Here is a 17,445-nt window from a genome sequence, read left to right on the forward strand (position 1 = left end):
CTGAGTAGCCTCGTTTCACTGCCCAATTATTATTTTTTTTTAACCATCTGGTGTTCAGCGAAATAACAACACAATGTCAAATATTTAACATCCAATCACATTAACCGTTACTCTCTCGCGGGAATTCCACTAACGGTCCGTATGGAGCGAAACGTAGCTGCTGCTCATTCCGTTTGCTCGAAAATTGATAAATGGTTAAAAAAAGTAAGGCCCATAGAGACACATACCAGCTCTACTGGTAGTACTGCTCGAAAACTGTCAATCTGATGCAGCCGAAGAACTACTGCCCCCTCACCTGGAAAAGCACCGAACAACAGACAGGGACATTGGACCATCGAAGAGGGGCAAATATGATGAGAACTACATTGATTTGGGGTTCACTTATATTGGGAGGTGCCTTTCCTCAGCCACAGTGTGTTATATGTGCAAAAGCACTATCTCACAACTCGATGAAACCTTCCCTCTTGCGCAGACATTTAGAAACAAAACATGCCAATTTGCAAAATATGCCACAGGAGTTTTTTGAGCGAGAATTAAGACACCTTTCGAGTACTAAGACATGCATAAAAGCAACAGATACCATTAATAAGAAGGGGCTAGAAGCGTCTTATATGGTGAGCGACCGAGTGGCTAGGACAGGCAAGCCCCATACTATTGTGGAGGACTTCATTCTTCCGGCTGCCGCGGATATGGCTGGGACAATGCTGGGGAAAAGGCCAAAAAAACTATACAGACAATTCCTTCATCAAACAACACTGTTTCATGACGCATCAGTGACATTGCAGGAGATGTTTTGAAACAATTACTGCTTTGCATACAAGCCAGTGAATTCTATGCGTTACAGCTGGATGTGTCAACAGAAGTGTTGGGCCTGGCACAGCTCCTGGTATATGTCCGTTACGTTTATGAGGGGTCAATTAAGGAAGACATCCTCTACAGCAGATATTTTTTTAAGTACTGGACAGCTTTGTGACATCAAATGGACTTTGGTAATCAAGATGTGTTGGTATCTGTACTGATGGAGCAAAATCAATGACAGGGAGACATAGTGGAGTGGTAACGCGTGTTCAAGCAGTTGCTCCCGAAACCATTTGGGTACACTGCAGCATCTACTGAGAAGCTGCCAAAGGAACGCCTGACAGTTTGAAAGACGTTTTGGACACTACAGTGAAAATTGTTAACTTTGTTAAAGCAAGGCCTGAACTCTTGTGCATTTTCTGCACTATGCAATGATATGAGCAGCGACCATGTAACGCTTTTACAACATACAGAAAGAAGTGCACTGGTTATCAAGGGGCAAAGTATTGACACGTTTTGTTTATTATTGAGAGACAAGCTTAAAGTTTTCTTTACTGACCATAATTTTCACTTGTCTGACCGCTTGAATAATGACAAGTTTCTCAAACAACTGGCCTATCTGGGTGATGTTTTTTCTCACCTGAATGATCTGAATCTAGGATTACAGGGACTCTCTGCAACTATATTCAATGTGTGGGAGAAAATTGAGGCTATGATTAAGAAGTTGGAGCTCTTCTCTGTCTGCATTAACAAGGACAACACACAGGTCTTTCCATCATGGTATGATTTTTTGTGTGCAAATGAAGTCAAGCATAAGGACAATGTCAAATGTGATATAGCCAAGCACCCGAGTGAGGTGGGTGCGCAATTACGCAGGTACTTTCCTGAAACGGACGACACAAACAACTGGATTCATTATCCCTTTCATGCCCTGCCTCCCATCCACTTACGATATCTGAACAAGAGAGCCTCATCGAAATTGCAACAACCGGTTCTGTGAAAATTAAATTTAATCAGAAGCCCCTGCCAGATTTCTGGATTGGGCTACACTTAGAGTATCGGCAGGTAGCATAGTGGTTTGAACGTTGGGCCAGTAACCGAAAGGTTGGTAGATCGAATCCCCGAGCTGACAAGGTAAAAATCTGTCGTTCTGCCCCAGAAAAAGGTAGTTAACCCACTGTTCCTAGGCCATCATTGTAAATAAGAATTTGTTAAAGCTAAATAAAGAGCAAAATTATTATTATTATATTATTATTTGTGCCCTGGTCCTATAAGAGCTCTTTGTCACTTCCCACGAGCCGGGTTGTGACAAAAACTCACACTCATTCTTATGTTCAATAAATGTATCATATAGTGTGTGTGGCAGGCTTACAATGATGGCAAAAAACAACATTTGAGAGTGCGCTGACCCTGATAGAGGGGGTACGCAGCTGGAGGTTGAATGTTTGGAGGGGTACGGGACTATAGAAAGTTTGGGAACCACTGCCCTAGAGCACACACAAAACGACACATACCTTGTCCTAAACATCAGCCGCACAGATAACTTCAACAAGGCTGTGAGCGATCTGACAGACAAGGCAAGAAAGGCCTTCTACGCCATCAAAAGGAACCAAATGTATGACCATATTAGAGACACATATTTCCCTCAGATTACACAGATCCACAAAGAATTCGAAACAAATCCAATTTTGATAAACTCCCATATCTATTGGGTGAAATACCACAGTGTGGCATCACAGCAGCAAGATTTGCGACCTGTTGCCACGAGGGCAACCAGTGAAGAACAAAAACGATTGTAAATACAAATCATATTTATGTTTATTTATTTTCCCTTTTGTACTTTAACTATTTGCACATCATGACAACACTGTATATAGCCATAATATGACACTTGAAAATGTGCAAATTCTTTTGGAACTTTTGTGAGTGTTATATTTACTGTAAATGTGTTGTTGTTTATGACCTATTTCACTTGTTTTGGCAATGATAACATGTTTCCCAAGCCAATAAAGCCCTTTGAATTGAGAGAGAGAAAGAGAGAGAGAGAGTCATGCTCAACATGAGCTCCTGATATATATATATATTTTTTTTTTTTTTTTAGAATGAGATAAACACTCTAATCGAAGAAGAATTCCAGACAAGAAGTGATGAACAACAACTCTATACATTCAGAATAGAAAAAAAAGTAACTTTGCGCCTCAAGTTAAGACGTTTTGAGTCTAGCTAGCTAGCTACACAACAAAGACCTAGCCAGCAGACTAACAAGCTAGCCAGAAGAAACGAGCTAGAACAAACCTAGCAAGGGCAGTTAATACAACTACGTCAAACGACCAAACTGAGTGAGAAAACCAAAAAGGAGCACGGACTAACTGTAAACATATCTTCAGTTTTTTGTGTGAGGATTTTTCACTCTTTTTGCTGTTTTTTGAACTAAAGTAGCGCGAACAGCAGACGAACAAATCGGTTGCCATGGCAACGGGGCAGCAGAACAGCGCAGCAGCAGCGGTAGTAGCAGAGCGCACAGACACCATGTCCCCACTCCCCCTCAGCGCAGAATCCATTCTCTACCCAAAAAAGGCCAAAAATGACACAATGAGGAAAGCTTTCAAACAGAAACTACTAGAGGAGAGGCCAGAAACCCTTTTTGCAGACCTCTACAAAAACGGTGACGTGAGTAATCTCATCTTTCTCACTGACCAGCCAAATGCATGGCACTCAGCAGTCTGCTCTCACTACCCATGCATAAAGAAAGAGGGAATCTGTAATGGGTGGAAGCTGAAAATCAAAGAGACAGACGACCCTGACAGCACCATGATAACAATCAACCTCTACAAGACTGGGACTGTCATGGTGCAAGGAAACATTAGGCTGTTTGAAACAGACTTTCAGACCATTAAGGAGAGAGCGGAGAGAGAGAAGAACACCACCAGTGACATACCCTCCCACAAGACAAACTCCACCGGCACCACCCTCACCCCTACCCTCCCCACCCAAAAAGGCACATCCAGCACCTCTCTTCCCACCATAGTGGAGGACACGCCACAGGAGGAGAGCGACCCCCTCAGTGCAGAGCAGGCTCAGGCCCTCCTCACCACCATGGCTGCCATGAGGGATGAGTTCACCAAACTGGAGGGGGAGGTGGTCCTGCTCAGGGAGAGCGTGAGCAAGCAGCAACCAGACAACCACACCTTAGAGGAGCTCCTAACCAAGGTGAGGACAGAGCAGGACAGCAGCCTTGCAACACAGCTGAAAGAGGTTCAGCAAGAGAGAGACGGACTCAAGAGAGAGCTGGCTGATCTAACAAAGGAGGTGAGAGAGCTCCAAAAAGACAGGCAGAGCAGCAATAAGGAGCTGACCGCACTAAGAGAGGAGCTGCAGGAGAGAAAGAGAGCAGAGGACAGGCTGCAGGAGCAGATAGATCACCACCCTATGACCTGCCCTCACACAGCAGAGGAGCCCAGCTCAACCAGCCAGACTTCCCCAGCCCTGCCTGCTGCACCCCTCCTCCCCAACCCACAGAACAGCCTCCCACTGACAGTGGCACCGACACAGACCAGCCACACCCCAGCTCCAACACCCACCAGCCCCCACTCTGCCCCCCCCCAGTCCAGAAGAAACACTGGCTGACATCGTCCTGTTAATGGACTCAAATGGGAAGTATGTCCAGGAGAAGAAACTTTTCCCTAGACACAAAACGAGAAAGGTGTGGTGCCCAACAACGCAGAGTGCCATGGAGCTGCTTGATAAGGCCCATCTCGGGTCGCCAAGCCACATAATCATACATACCGGAAGCAACGACCTGCGTGCTCAGCAGGAGAGGGTGGCGACTTCACTACGGGGAGTGATTGAGAAGGCCTCCGCAATCTTCCCCAACTCAAGAATCATAGTGTCAACCCTTCTACAGAGGAGGGACTTCCACCCTGCCATAATCCAAAGAATAAATGCCAGCCTATCCCGGGACTGTGCCCTGCGACCCAATGTACACCTGGCCCACCATCCCACCCTCGATCTGGACTGTCTCTATGACCATGTTCACCTGTACAGGGAGACAGTCCCCATCCTTGCCAAGACTCTCAAGGACGTCGCTTTAAACCGCAGCCCGACCTCTCCACCCAGGAGCAGCGGAGCAATCTCCACCCCGCCGAGATCACCGAGACAACATCCCGGACCAGCACCCTGGACCCCCCAGCCACGACCACAGCACCACCAACCTCAATGCCCACTACAGCCAGCGCAGCACAGACCACCCCAGCCCAGCTTCAGAGCCACCCAGACGAGGCCTCCCACCCCCCTGTCCCCCACCGCAGATCCACACCTGAAGGAGCCACAGCCCAGCAGACAGAGCTACGCACAGGCTGTGAGAGGAGCAACTGGCCCAGCCCCCACCAACCAAATGAGTGACATTAAACAAATGCTGAGTCTACTATGCTCACATGTGATAGGCCGGGGGTCATGGTAAGATGAGCACAAGAACACCACCATCCTCACACTACATCCACCCAAGTGGCATGACACAAATTCTATCTTAAATGATAAACAAATCACATTTGCAAAATAAGAGTTTACTTTAATTGAAAAATCCTGTTTTAATGGTTCTTCTTGGATTGTGAATGTTTGTCTCATTTTGAAAGGTAAAGAAAAGAAAAAGAAAAGAAAAGTTATGAAGTCTTTTTACGTTGCATGTTGGAATATACAAGGATTGAAGTCCTCTGCTTTTGGGCTAAAGAGCAGAAACCCAGACTTCCTGAAAGAAATTGATGATGTTGATATTGTAGTACTACAGGAAACATGGTGCAGAGGTGATGTTTCCACTGGCTGTCCACTAGGTTATAGGGAGATAATCATACCATCCACTAAATTAAAAGGAATCAAACAGGGCAGAGACTCAGGGGGAATGTTAATATGGTATAAATCTGAACTAATTAATTCAATCGAATTGATCAAAACAGGAGAATTCTTTATCTGGTTAAAAATCAACAAGGAGGCTATCTTGACAGATAGAAACGTCTTCCTCTGTGCCACATACATTCTCCCCTCAGAGTCACCCTACTTCAACGAAGAGAGTTTCTCCATTCTAGAGGGGGAAATTAGTCACTTTCAGGCCCAAGGCAACGTACTGGTCTGTGGAGACCTGAATGCTAGAATAGCAGAAGAACAAGACACTATTAACAGTCATGGGGATAAACACCTACCAGGAAGCAATAACCTTTCCCTCCCCACATACCCCCACAGAAACAACTATGACAAAGTGAAAAACAAAAACGGAGTACAGCTCCTGAGGCTCTGCCAAACACTGGGTCTGTACATAGTCAATGGCAGGCTGAGAGGGGACTGTTTTGGTAGGTACACCTACAGCTCATCCCTTGGCAGCAGCACTGTAGACTACTTCCTCACCGACCTAAACCCAGAGTCTCTCAGAGCCTTCACAGTCAGCCCACTACCACCTCTCTCAGACCACAGTAAAATCACAGTGTATCTGAGAAGAGCAGAACCCAACCATGAAGCATCATGGCCCAATAAATTACATGGTACTAAACAAGCCTATAGATGAAGTGCAAACAGTACAGACATCTACCAAAAAGCAATTAGTAGCCAAAAAATACAATCTCTCCTGGACAACTTTTTAGCCTTAACATTCTCCTTCAGCAATGAAGGTGTAAATTTGGCCGTTGGGAACATAAACTTTATATTTGACAAATTAGCCTCCTTGGCTAATCTAAAGAAGCATAAGAGCAAACCAAAAATAACAGATAATGAAAAATGGTTTGATAATGATTGCAAAAATCTAAGAAAGTCATTGAGAAATATATCTAATCAAAAACACAGAGAACCAGACAACAAAAATATACGCCTTCAATATGGGGAAACACTGAAGCAATACAAACGCACCCTAAGAACAAACAAGGAACAGCACATTAGAAATCAGCTGGTTGGAATCCATAGAATCCATATGAATCCATAGAATCAAACCACTTCTGGGAGAATTGGAATAAATTAAACAAACCTCATCATGAGGAATTGGCTATCCAAAATGGGGATATGTGGAGAAATCACTTTGCAAACCTCTACAGCAATATAACAAAGAGCCCAGAACAAAAAGATATACAAGAAAAATTACAAATCCTTGAATTAGCAGTCAAAGACTATCAGAATCCTGTGGATACCCCAATTACAGAAGAAGAATTATTGGAAAAACTATGCAATCTCCAACCCAAAAAGGCCTGTGGTGCTGATGGTATTTTAAATGAAATGATCAAATATACAGTCTTCACAGGTTCTGTCAGACCTGGGCTCTGACCGTTAACCTAAAAAAAACAAATATAATGATATTCCAAAAAAGGTCGGGAAATAAGGATGACAAATATACATTCTATTTGGACACAGTTCTATTAGAACACACCAAAAACTACACATATCTAGGACTAAATATCAGCAACACAGGTAGCTTTCACATGGCTGTGAATGAGCTAAGAGACAAAGCAAGAAGAGCATTCTATGCCATTAAAAGGAACATCAGAATTGAAATTCCAATTAGAATCTGGCTCAAAATGTTTCAATCAGTTATAGAACCAATTGCTCTATATGGCAGTGAAGTATGGGGTCCACTCTCTAATAATGAATTTACTAAATGGGACAAACATCCAACTGAAATATTGCATGCAGAGTTTTGCAAGACTGTATTGCAAGTACAAAGAAAAACTCCAAATAACGCATGTAGGGCAGAATTGGGCCAATACCCCCTCCTCATTCGAATAGAAAAAAGAGCCATCAAATTTTACAACCATCTAAAAACAAGTGACCCTAAAACATTCCATCACACAGCTCTACAATGTCAAGAGATGAAACCAGAGAAAAGAGATGAAACCCCTCAGCCAGCTGGTTCTGAGGCTCAGTTCACCAACCCAAACCAACCCCATAGAGCCTCGGGACAGCCCTCAGAAAATCTGGCCCAACCAAATCATCACAAAACAAAAATAAAAATATATAACCTATTGGAAAGACACCACAAAAAATCAAAGTAAACTTCAATGCTATTTGGCTCCAAACAGACAGTGCATGGTGGCAGACTATCTGACCACTGTGACTGATAGAAAACTGAGGAAAACATTGACTAGGTACAGACTCAGTGAGCACAGTCTGGCTATAGAGACCGGTCGTCACAGACAAACCTGGCTGCCCAGAGAGGACAGGCTGTGCTCACTCTGCTCCAGGGGAGAGGTAGAGACAGAGGTGCATTTCCTACTACACTGTGACAAATACTCAGACCTAAGAGCATATTTCTTTCCCAAAATTATAACTCAATACAAAGAATTTGAAACTATAAAAGATGAAGAAAAAATCAAATATTTATTGGGTGAAAAGCCAAAATGTGCAGTTTTGGCAGCCAAATATGTGTCCTCCTGCCACAACCTGAGGGACAGCCAGTGAAAAATGCAAAGTAATGTTGATAATATTTCCCATTTAGCTTTGTTTTGTTTTGTCTTTCATACCAGGTCATGTGTCTTCTCAGTCATGTTGACACTGGTCTACTACCATTGATTTAATGTATTGTTGTTCTGATTAATATTGTTGTTGTAGTTGTTGTTAATGGTAATCCCATGTCCACTACTACTATTATTATTACTGTTGGTCCCACCATTTATTTATATATAAATATATATATATTTTGTATATATATACATATATATTTGATTTTTATTTTTCGATATGTATACTTTGACAATGTAAGTAATAATGAACTTGCCATGTCAATAAAGTCAATTGAATTGAATTGAATTGAGAGAGAGAGAGAGAGATTTAATAGTAAATTTAGTTAATAGGGCAGTGAATGCACTCAAAGAAAAAGCCCGCAGAGCATGCAATAAAAATGTATGCAATAAATGCAATAAAAATGAAATTATTCAAAATCAACATCCCAATTAGAATTTGGACCAAAATATTTGACAGTGTAATCCTACCAATAGCTCTTTATGGAAGTGAGGTTTGGGGGCCACTCAATAAACTGGACTTTAAAATGTGGGACAAACATCCAATTGAAGCCCTACATGCAGAATTCTGTCGGAAAATCCTACAAGTCCAGAGAAATACACCAACTAATCCATGTAGGGCAGAATTGGGCCGCTTTCCAGTAATAATGAAAATACAGAAAAGATCATTAAAATTTTGGCTACATCTAAATTCAAGTCCAAATTCGAGTCTGCAATTTAAAGCACTTCAAACCCAAGAGCTGAGCCCAGAAACGAGCCCTCTCAGTCAGCTGGTGTTGGACCTAACCAACCAAGCTGACACCAGCACTGCTTCAAAAGAAAGAATTCCAATAAACAAAATCATGAACCAATCAAAGGACTCATATATACAACATTGGAAAAATGAAACAAAATCCCAAAGCCGACTAAATTGCTATCTGACCCTAAACAGAGAATATGAATTGGCTGGATATCTCTACTCTGTCAGAGATACGAAGCAGAGACAGATCCTTACCAAGTACAGGCTGAGTGACCACCGATTGGCAATAGAAACCGTCAGACATAAAAAGACATGGCTACCCAAAGAGGAGCGTGTATGTGGTCACTGCACGACAGGGGAGGTAGAAACAGAGATGCACTTTCTCCTTTACTGTGATAAATATTCCTCACCAAGAGATTCATTATTCACAGAAATGACTACATTTATTCCAAATTTTAACTTATTAAACCCAGAAGAAAAACTAAAAATACTCATGGGCGAAGGAGCAATGGCTCCTCTTGCAGCCAAATATGTATTTGCCTGCCATAGCCTGAGGGACACTGAATAATAACATCTGCATAGTAAGCAGTAACTTACTTATTATGACTGTTATTGTTATTACTGTTATTGTTATTACTATTATTATTGTTGTTTATCATTCCAAATAGTAGTGGTATGGGTGGTAATGGTAATGATAGCAGTTTAATGATGGTGGTGGTGGTAGTGGTGGTAATGATGATAGTAGTTGTAGTACCGATGTAATGGTGAAGATGACCGTTATTTAGTTATAAGTTAGTTATAGTTTTATTTTTTTATTTTTTATTACAATGTATATTGTATACATTGTTGCTTTGGCAATATTGACACAATGTTTTTCATGCCAATAAAGCAGCTTGAATTTTGAGAGAGAGAACTCGTGCTGCTCTGAGTCCTCCAGTAATTTTATAACCCTCTAATGAGTGGTCTACATGGACTAACCCTCTAATGAGTGGTCTACATGGACTAACCCTCTAATGAGTGATCTACATGGACTAACACTAACCCTCTAATGAGTGATCTACATGGACTAACACTAACCTTCTAATGAGTGATCTACATGGACTAACACTGACCCTCTAATGAGTGATCTACATGGACTTAGTCTGCTTCTCTTCAGCAAACTGTTTGTGGGCTTTCTTGTGCATCATCTTTAGAAGAGACTTCCTTCTGGGACGACAGCCATGCAGACCAATTTGATGCAGTGTACGGCGTATGGTCTGAGCACTGACATGCTGACCCCCCACCCCTTCAACCTCTGCAGCAATGCTGGCAGCACTCATACGTCTATTTCCCAAAGACAACCTCTGGATATGACGCTGAGCACGTGCACTCAACTTCTTTGGTCGACCATGGCGAGGCCTGTTCTGAGTGGAACCTGTCCAGTTAAACCGCTGTATGGTCTTGGCCACCGTGCTGCAGCTCAGTTTCAGGGTCTTGGCAATCTTCTTATAGGCCAGGCCATCTTTATGTAGAGCAACTATTCTTTTTCAGATCCTCAGAGAGTTCTTTGCCATGAGGTGCCATGTTGAACTTCCAGTGACCAGTCAGTATGAGGGAGTGTGAGAGCGATGACACCAAATTTAACACACCTGCTCCCCATTCACTCCTGAGACCTTGTAACACTAACGAGTCACATGACACCGGGGAGGGAAAATGACTAATTGGGCCCAATTTGGACATTTTCACTTAGGGGTGTACTCACTTTTGTTGCCAGCAGTTTAGACATTAATGGCTGTGTGTTGATTTATTTTGAGGGGACAGCAAATGTACACTGTTATACAAGCTGTACACTCACTACTTTACATTGTAGCAGAGTGTCATTTCTCAGTGTTGTCACAAGAAAAGATATACTTAAATATTTACAAAAATGTGAGGGGTGTACTAACTTTTGTGATATACTGTATATATATATATAACCTCTTTTATATGCACACAAGAAAGAATGGAGAAGAAAACAACTGTGTATTTATAAAATACATGTTATTAGCGATCTTACATTAAAAAAAATCTAATGTTATTTGTCACATGCTTCGTAAACAGCAGGTGTGGCCAATTGTGATCAGTGAGACATGACAATCCCAAGCTGTGGTTTTATAGTACAGACTCACTTCGGGGGGCTGCAATGCCCTCAGGGTAGTCTGGGCAAAAATAACACACACACACACAGAAACACACACACACACACACACACACACACACACCATCTGCAACAATAAACTGTTGGTTTGGAAAGCTCAATATCATAACCATGAGTATGGAGACAGACTAGACACAGAGGATGAAATATACCTACTACACCTACCAGTGGAGGCTCCTCAGAGGAGGAAGGGGAGGACCATCCTGTGTATCCAACACTGGAACTCTTCTAAGTCAAGGTAAGGTTTTGGTTTTATTAATTTAATGCCACCGGGGCCCACCAGTGTAACTGCTAAACTGCTTGCTGAATTTACACTGTACTGCATGATTGTAGCGGGTTCACTAACGTGTTAGTTCTAGTAGCTATATTGACTAGCTACAGTTGAAGTTGGAAGTTTACATACACATTAACCAAATACATTTAAACTCAGTTTTTCACAATTCCTGACATTTAATCCTTCTAAAAATTCCCTGTCTTAGGTCAGTTAGGATCACCACTTTATTTTAAGAATGTGAAATGTTAGAATAATAGTAGAGAGAATGACTTTCAGCTTTTATTTCTTTCATCACGTTCCCGGTGGGTCTGAAGTTTACATACACTCCGTTAGTATTTGGTAGCATTGCCTTTAAATTGTTTAACTTGGGTCAAACGTTTCGGGTAGCCTTCCACAATAAGTTAAGTGAAATTTGGCCCATTCATCCTGACAGAACTGATGTAACTGAGTCAGGTTTGTAGGCCTCCTTGCTCGCACACACTTTTTCAGTTCTGCCCACAAATGTTCTATGGGATTGAGGTCAGGGCTTTGTGATGGCCACTCCAATACCTTGACTTTGTTGTCCTTATGCCATTTTGCCCAAACTTTGGAAGTATGCTTGGGGTCATTGTCCATTTGGAAGACCCATTTGCGACCAAGCTTTAACTTCCTGACTGATGTCTTGAGATGTTGCTTCAATATATCCACATAATTTTCCTCCCTTATGATGCCATCTATTTTGTGAAGTGCACCAGTCCCTCCTGCAGCAAAGCACCCCCACAACATGATGCTGCCACCCCCTGTGCTTCACGGTTGGAATGGTGTTCTTCGGGTTATAAGCCTCCCCCTTTTTCCTCCAAACATAACGATGGTCATTATTGCCAAACAGTAATATTTTTGTTTCATTAGACCAGAGGACATTTCTCCAAAAAGTACGATCTTTGTCCTCATGTGCAGTTGATTTCTTTTGACTTTCCCATGATGTCAAGCAAAGAAGCACTGAGTTTGAATGTAGGCCTTGAAATACATCCACAAGTACACCTCCAATTGACTCAAATTATGTAAATTAGCCTATCAGAAGCTTCTAAAGCCATGATATCATTTTCTGGAATTATCCAAGCTGTTTAAAGGCACAGTCAACTTAGTGTATGTAAACTTCTGACCCACTGGAATTGTGATACAGTGAATTATAAGTGAAATAATCTGTCTGTAAACAATTGTTGGAAAAATGACTTGTGTCATACACAACGTAGATGTCCTAACCGACTTGCCAAAACTGTAGTTTGTTAACAAGAAATTTGTGGAGTGGTTGAAAAATGAGTTTTAATGACTCCAACCTAAGTGTATGTAAACTTCCGACTTCAACTGTATGACGTTAGCTAATAAGGTGACAAATGTAGGCTGTGTGTAACGGTTAGCGGTTATGATATTAAGGTTTGGCTTGGAAAGTTTTTTTTGCCTGCTCACAGACAGCTGATGTGTTGTGCACTGAAGTCCACAAGCAAAAGGTCAGAGGAGGAAAACGCATAGATGCGAGAAGGAATTATCAGAGCATGCTGTTTGTATGTGGCTGCTATGAAAGTGAACTGTATTTACGTGTGATCATTCCACCGATTCTGTTGAAAAACTAAAAAAAATGTAACAGAAGTAAACGGAACGGAGAAATACATACCTGAATTTGTCCAATAGAAACCATCGTTTGCACCGGTTGCACTAACGATTACACCCTAGACGAGGTAGATGCAGGCAAGAGTGTGCAAGGCGGTATTGAATGTGTCACTGTCTTTTAACTTGATTACCCACATGTCTCTCTCGACCTGTGCACGTTGTAAGCTTTCTGTTAAGGTTGTCGTAGTCGTTCTCCTCCTCAGACGAGGAGGAGCATGGATCGGACCAAGATGCGGAGTGGTAGGTATTCATGTTTTAATGGACAAACAACAAACACTACAAATTACGAAACTCTACAAACGTGACTAACCTGAAAACAGTCCTGTGTGGCCCAAACACTGACACAGGAAACAAACACCCACAAAACACCAGTGAAACCCTGGCTGCCTTAGTATGACTCTCAATCAGGGACAACGATACACACCTGTCTCTGATTGAGAATCATACCAGGCCGAACACAAAATCCCAACATAGAAAAACAAACCTAGACCAACCCACCCAACTCACGCCCTGACCAACTAAAACAAATACATAACAAAGGAAAACAGGTCAGGAACGTGACAGAACCCCCCCCTTAATGTGCGAACTCCGGGCGCACCAGCACAAAGTCTAGGGGAGGGTCTGGGTGGGCGTCTGTCCACGGTGGCGGCTCTGGCGCTGGTCGTGGTCCCCACCCCACCATAGTCAACCCCCGCTTCCGTGGCCTCCTCCCAATATTCACCCTCCATGTCAATCCCGCTATTCCAAAAGGCAGTAACAGACTGAGGGGTAGCAGTTGACTGAGGGGCAGCACCAGGATAAGGGGCAGCACCAGGATAAGGGGCAGCACCAGGATAAGGGGCAGCACCAAGATAAGGGGCAGCACCAGGATAAGGGGCAGCTCCGGACTGAGTGGCAGCTCCGGACTGAGTGGCAGCTCCGGACTGAGTGGCAGCTCATGACTGTAGGGCAGCTCATGACTGTAGGGCGGCTCATGACTGTAGGGCGGCTCATGACTGTAGGGCGGCTCATGACTGTAGGGCGGCTCATGACTGTAGGGCGGCTCATGACTGTAGGGCGGCTCATGACTGTAGGGCGGCTCATGACTGTAGGGCGGCTCATGACTGTAGGGCAGCTCATGACTGTAGGGCAGCTCATGACTGTAGGGCAGCTCATGACTGTAGGGCAGCTCATGACTGTAGGGCAGCTCTGGCAGCTCCTGACTGGCTGGCGTCTCTGGCAGCTCCTGACTGGCTGGCGTCTCTGGCAGCTCCTGACTGGCTGGCGTCTCTGGCAGCTCCTGACTGGCTGGCGTCTCTGGCAGCTCCTGACTGGCTGGCGTCTCTGGCAGCTCCTGACTGGCTGGCGTCTCTGGCAGCTCCTGACTGGCTGGCGTCTCTGGCAACTCCTGACTGACGGACGGCTCTAGCGGCTCCTGACTGACGGACGGCTCTAATGGCTCGGGACAGACGGGCGGCTCTGAAGGCTCGTGGCAGACGGATGGCTCAGATGGCGCTGGGCAGACGGATGGCTCAGATGGCGCTGGGCAGACGGATGGCTCAGACGGCGCTGGGCAGACGGATGGCTCAGACGGCGCTGGGCAGACGGATGGCTCAGACGGCGCTGGGCAGACGGATGGCTCAGACGGCGCTGGGCAGACGGATGGCTCAGATGGTGCTGGGCAGGCAGGCAGTTCAGACGGCGCTGGGCAGGCAGGCAGTGCAGGCAGCTCAGACGGCGCTGGGCAGACGAGCAGTGCAGGCAGTTCAGACGGCGCTGGGCAGGCAGGCAGCTCAGACGGCGCTGGACAGACGAGCAGTGCGGGCGGCGTTGGGCAGACGGCCGACTCTGACCTGCTGAGGCGCACAGTAGGCCTGGTGCGTGGTACCGGAACTGGAGGCACTGAGCTAGAGACACGCACCATAGGGAGAGTGCGTGGAGGAGGAACAGGGCTCTGGAAACGCACTGGAAGCCTGGTGCGTGGAGTAGGCACTGGTGGTACTGAGCTGGGGTGGGAAGGTGGCGCCGGATATACCGGACCGTGAAGGAGGACACGCGCTCTTGAGCACCGAGCCTCCCCAACCTTACCAGGTTGAATGGTCCCCGTAGCCCTGCCAGTGCTGCGAGGTGGAATAACCCGCACTGGGCTATGCAGGCGAACCGGGGACACCACCTGTAAGGCTGGTGCCATGTACGCCGGCCCGAGGAGACGTACTGGAGGCCAGATACGTTGGGCCGGCTTCATGACATCTGGCTCGATGCCCAACCTAGCCCTCCCAGTGCGGCAAGGTGGAATAGCCCGCACTGGGCTAAGCACGCGTACTGGGGACACCGTGCGCTTTACCGCATAACACGGTGTCTGACCAGTACGACGCCCTCTCACTCCACGGTAAGCCCGGGGAGTTGGCTCAGGTAACCAACCCGGCTTCGCCACACTCCCCTTTAGCCCCCCCCCAAGAAATTTTTGGGTGAGCCTCTCGGGCTTCCAGCCGCTCTGCCTTGCTTTAGCCTCATACAACCTCCTCTCCGCTTTCGCTGCCTCCAGCTCCGCTTTGGGGCGGCGACACTCCACTGGCTCTGCCCAGGGTCCTTTACCGTCTAGGATCTCCTCCCAAGTCCATTCCTCTTTTCCCCATTGCTGTTGTTCCTGCCTTCCTTCTCCACTCCGCTTGATCCTGTTTTGGTGGGTGTTTCTGTTAAGGTTGTCGTAGTCGTTCTCCTCCTCAGACGAGGAGGAGCATGGATCGGACCAAGATGCGGAGTGGTAGGTATTCATGTTTTAATGGACAAACAACAAACACTACAAATTACGAAACTCTACAAACGTGACTAACCTGAAAACAGTCCTGTGTGGCCCAAACACTGACACAGGAAACAAACACCCACAAAACACCAGTGAAACCCTGGCTGCCTTAGTATGACTCTCAATCAGGGACAACGATACACACCTGTCTCTGATTGAGAATCATACCAGGCCGAACACAAAATCCCAACATAGAAAAACAAACCTAGACCAACCCACCCAACTCACGCCCTGACCAACTAAAACAAATACATAACAAAGGAAAACAGGTCAGGAACGTGACAGAACCCCCCCCTTAATGTGCGAACTCCGGGCGCACCAGCACAAAGTCTAGGGGAGGGTCTGGGTGGGCGTCTGTCCACGGTGGCGGCTCTGGCGCTGGTCGTGGTCCCCACCCCACCATAGTCAACCCCCGCTTCCGTGGCCTCCTCCCAATATTCACCCTCCATGTCAATCCCGCTATTCCAAAAGGCAGTAACAGACTGAGGGGTAGCAGTTGACTGAGGGGCAGCACCAGGATAAGGGGCAGCACCAGGATAAGGGGCAGCACCAGGATAAGGGGCAGCACCAAGATAAGGGGCAGCACCAGGATAAGGGGCAGCTCCGGACTGAGTGGCAGCTCCGGACTGAGTGGCAGCTCCGGACTGAGTGGCAGCTCATGACTGTAGGGCAGCTCATGACTGTAGGGCAGCTCATGACTGTAGGGCAGCTCATGACTGTAGGGCGGCTCATGACTGTAGGGCGGCTCATGACTGTAGGGCGGCTCATGACTGTAGGGCGGCTCATGACTGTAGGGCGGCTCATGACTGTAGGGCGGCTCATGACTGTAGGGCAGCTCATGACTGTAGGGCAGCTCATGACTGTAGGGCAGCTCTGGCAGCTCCTGACTGGCTGGCGTCTCTGGCAGCTCCTGACTGGCTGGCGTCTCTGGCAGCTCCTGACTGGCTGGCGTCTCTGGCAGCTCCTGACTGGCTGGCGTCTCTGGCAGCTCCTGACTGGCTGGCGTCTCTGGCAGCTCCTGACTGGCTGGCGTCTCTGGCAGCTCCTGACTGGCTGGCGTCTCTGGCAGCTCCTGACTGGCTGGCGTCTCTGGCAACTCCTGACTGACGGACGGCTCTAGCGGCTCCTGACTGACGGACGGCTCTAATGGCTCGGGACAGACGGGCGGCTCTGAAGGCTCGTGGCAGACGGATGGCTCAGATGGCGCTGGGCAGACGGATGGCTCAGATGGCGCTGGGCAGACGGATGGCTCAGACGGCGCTGGGCAGACGGATGGCTCAGACGGCGCTGGGCAGACGGATGGCTCAGACGGCGCTGGGCAGACGGATGGCTCAGATGGTGCTGGGCAGGCAGGCAGTTCAGACGGCGCTGGGCAGGCAGGCAGTGCAGGCAGCTCAGACGGCGCTGGGCAGACGAGCAGTGCAGGCAGTTCAGACGGCGCTGGGCAGGCAGGCAGCTCAGACGGCGCTGGACAGACGAGCAGTGCGGGCGGCGTTGGGCAGACGGCCGACTCTGACCTGCTGAGGCGCACAGTAGGCCTGG

This window comes from Salvelinus namaycush, chromosome 20 (genome assembly GCF_016432855.1).
Source record: "Salvelinus namaycush isolate Seneca chromosome 20, SaNama_1.0, whole genome shotgun sequence".
Classification (NCBI taxonomy): Eukaryota; Metazoa; Chordata; class Actinopteri; order Salmoniformes; family Salmonidae; genus Salvelinus; species Salvelinus namaycush.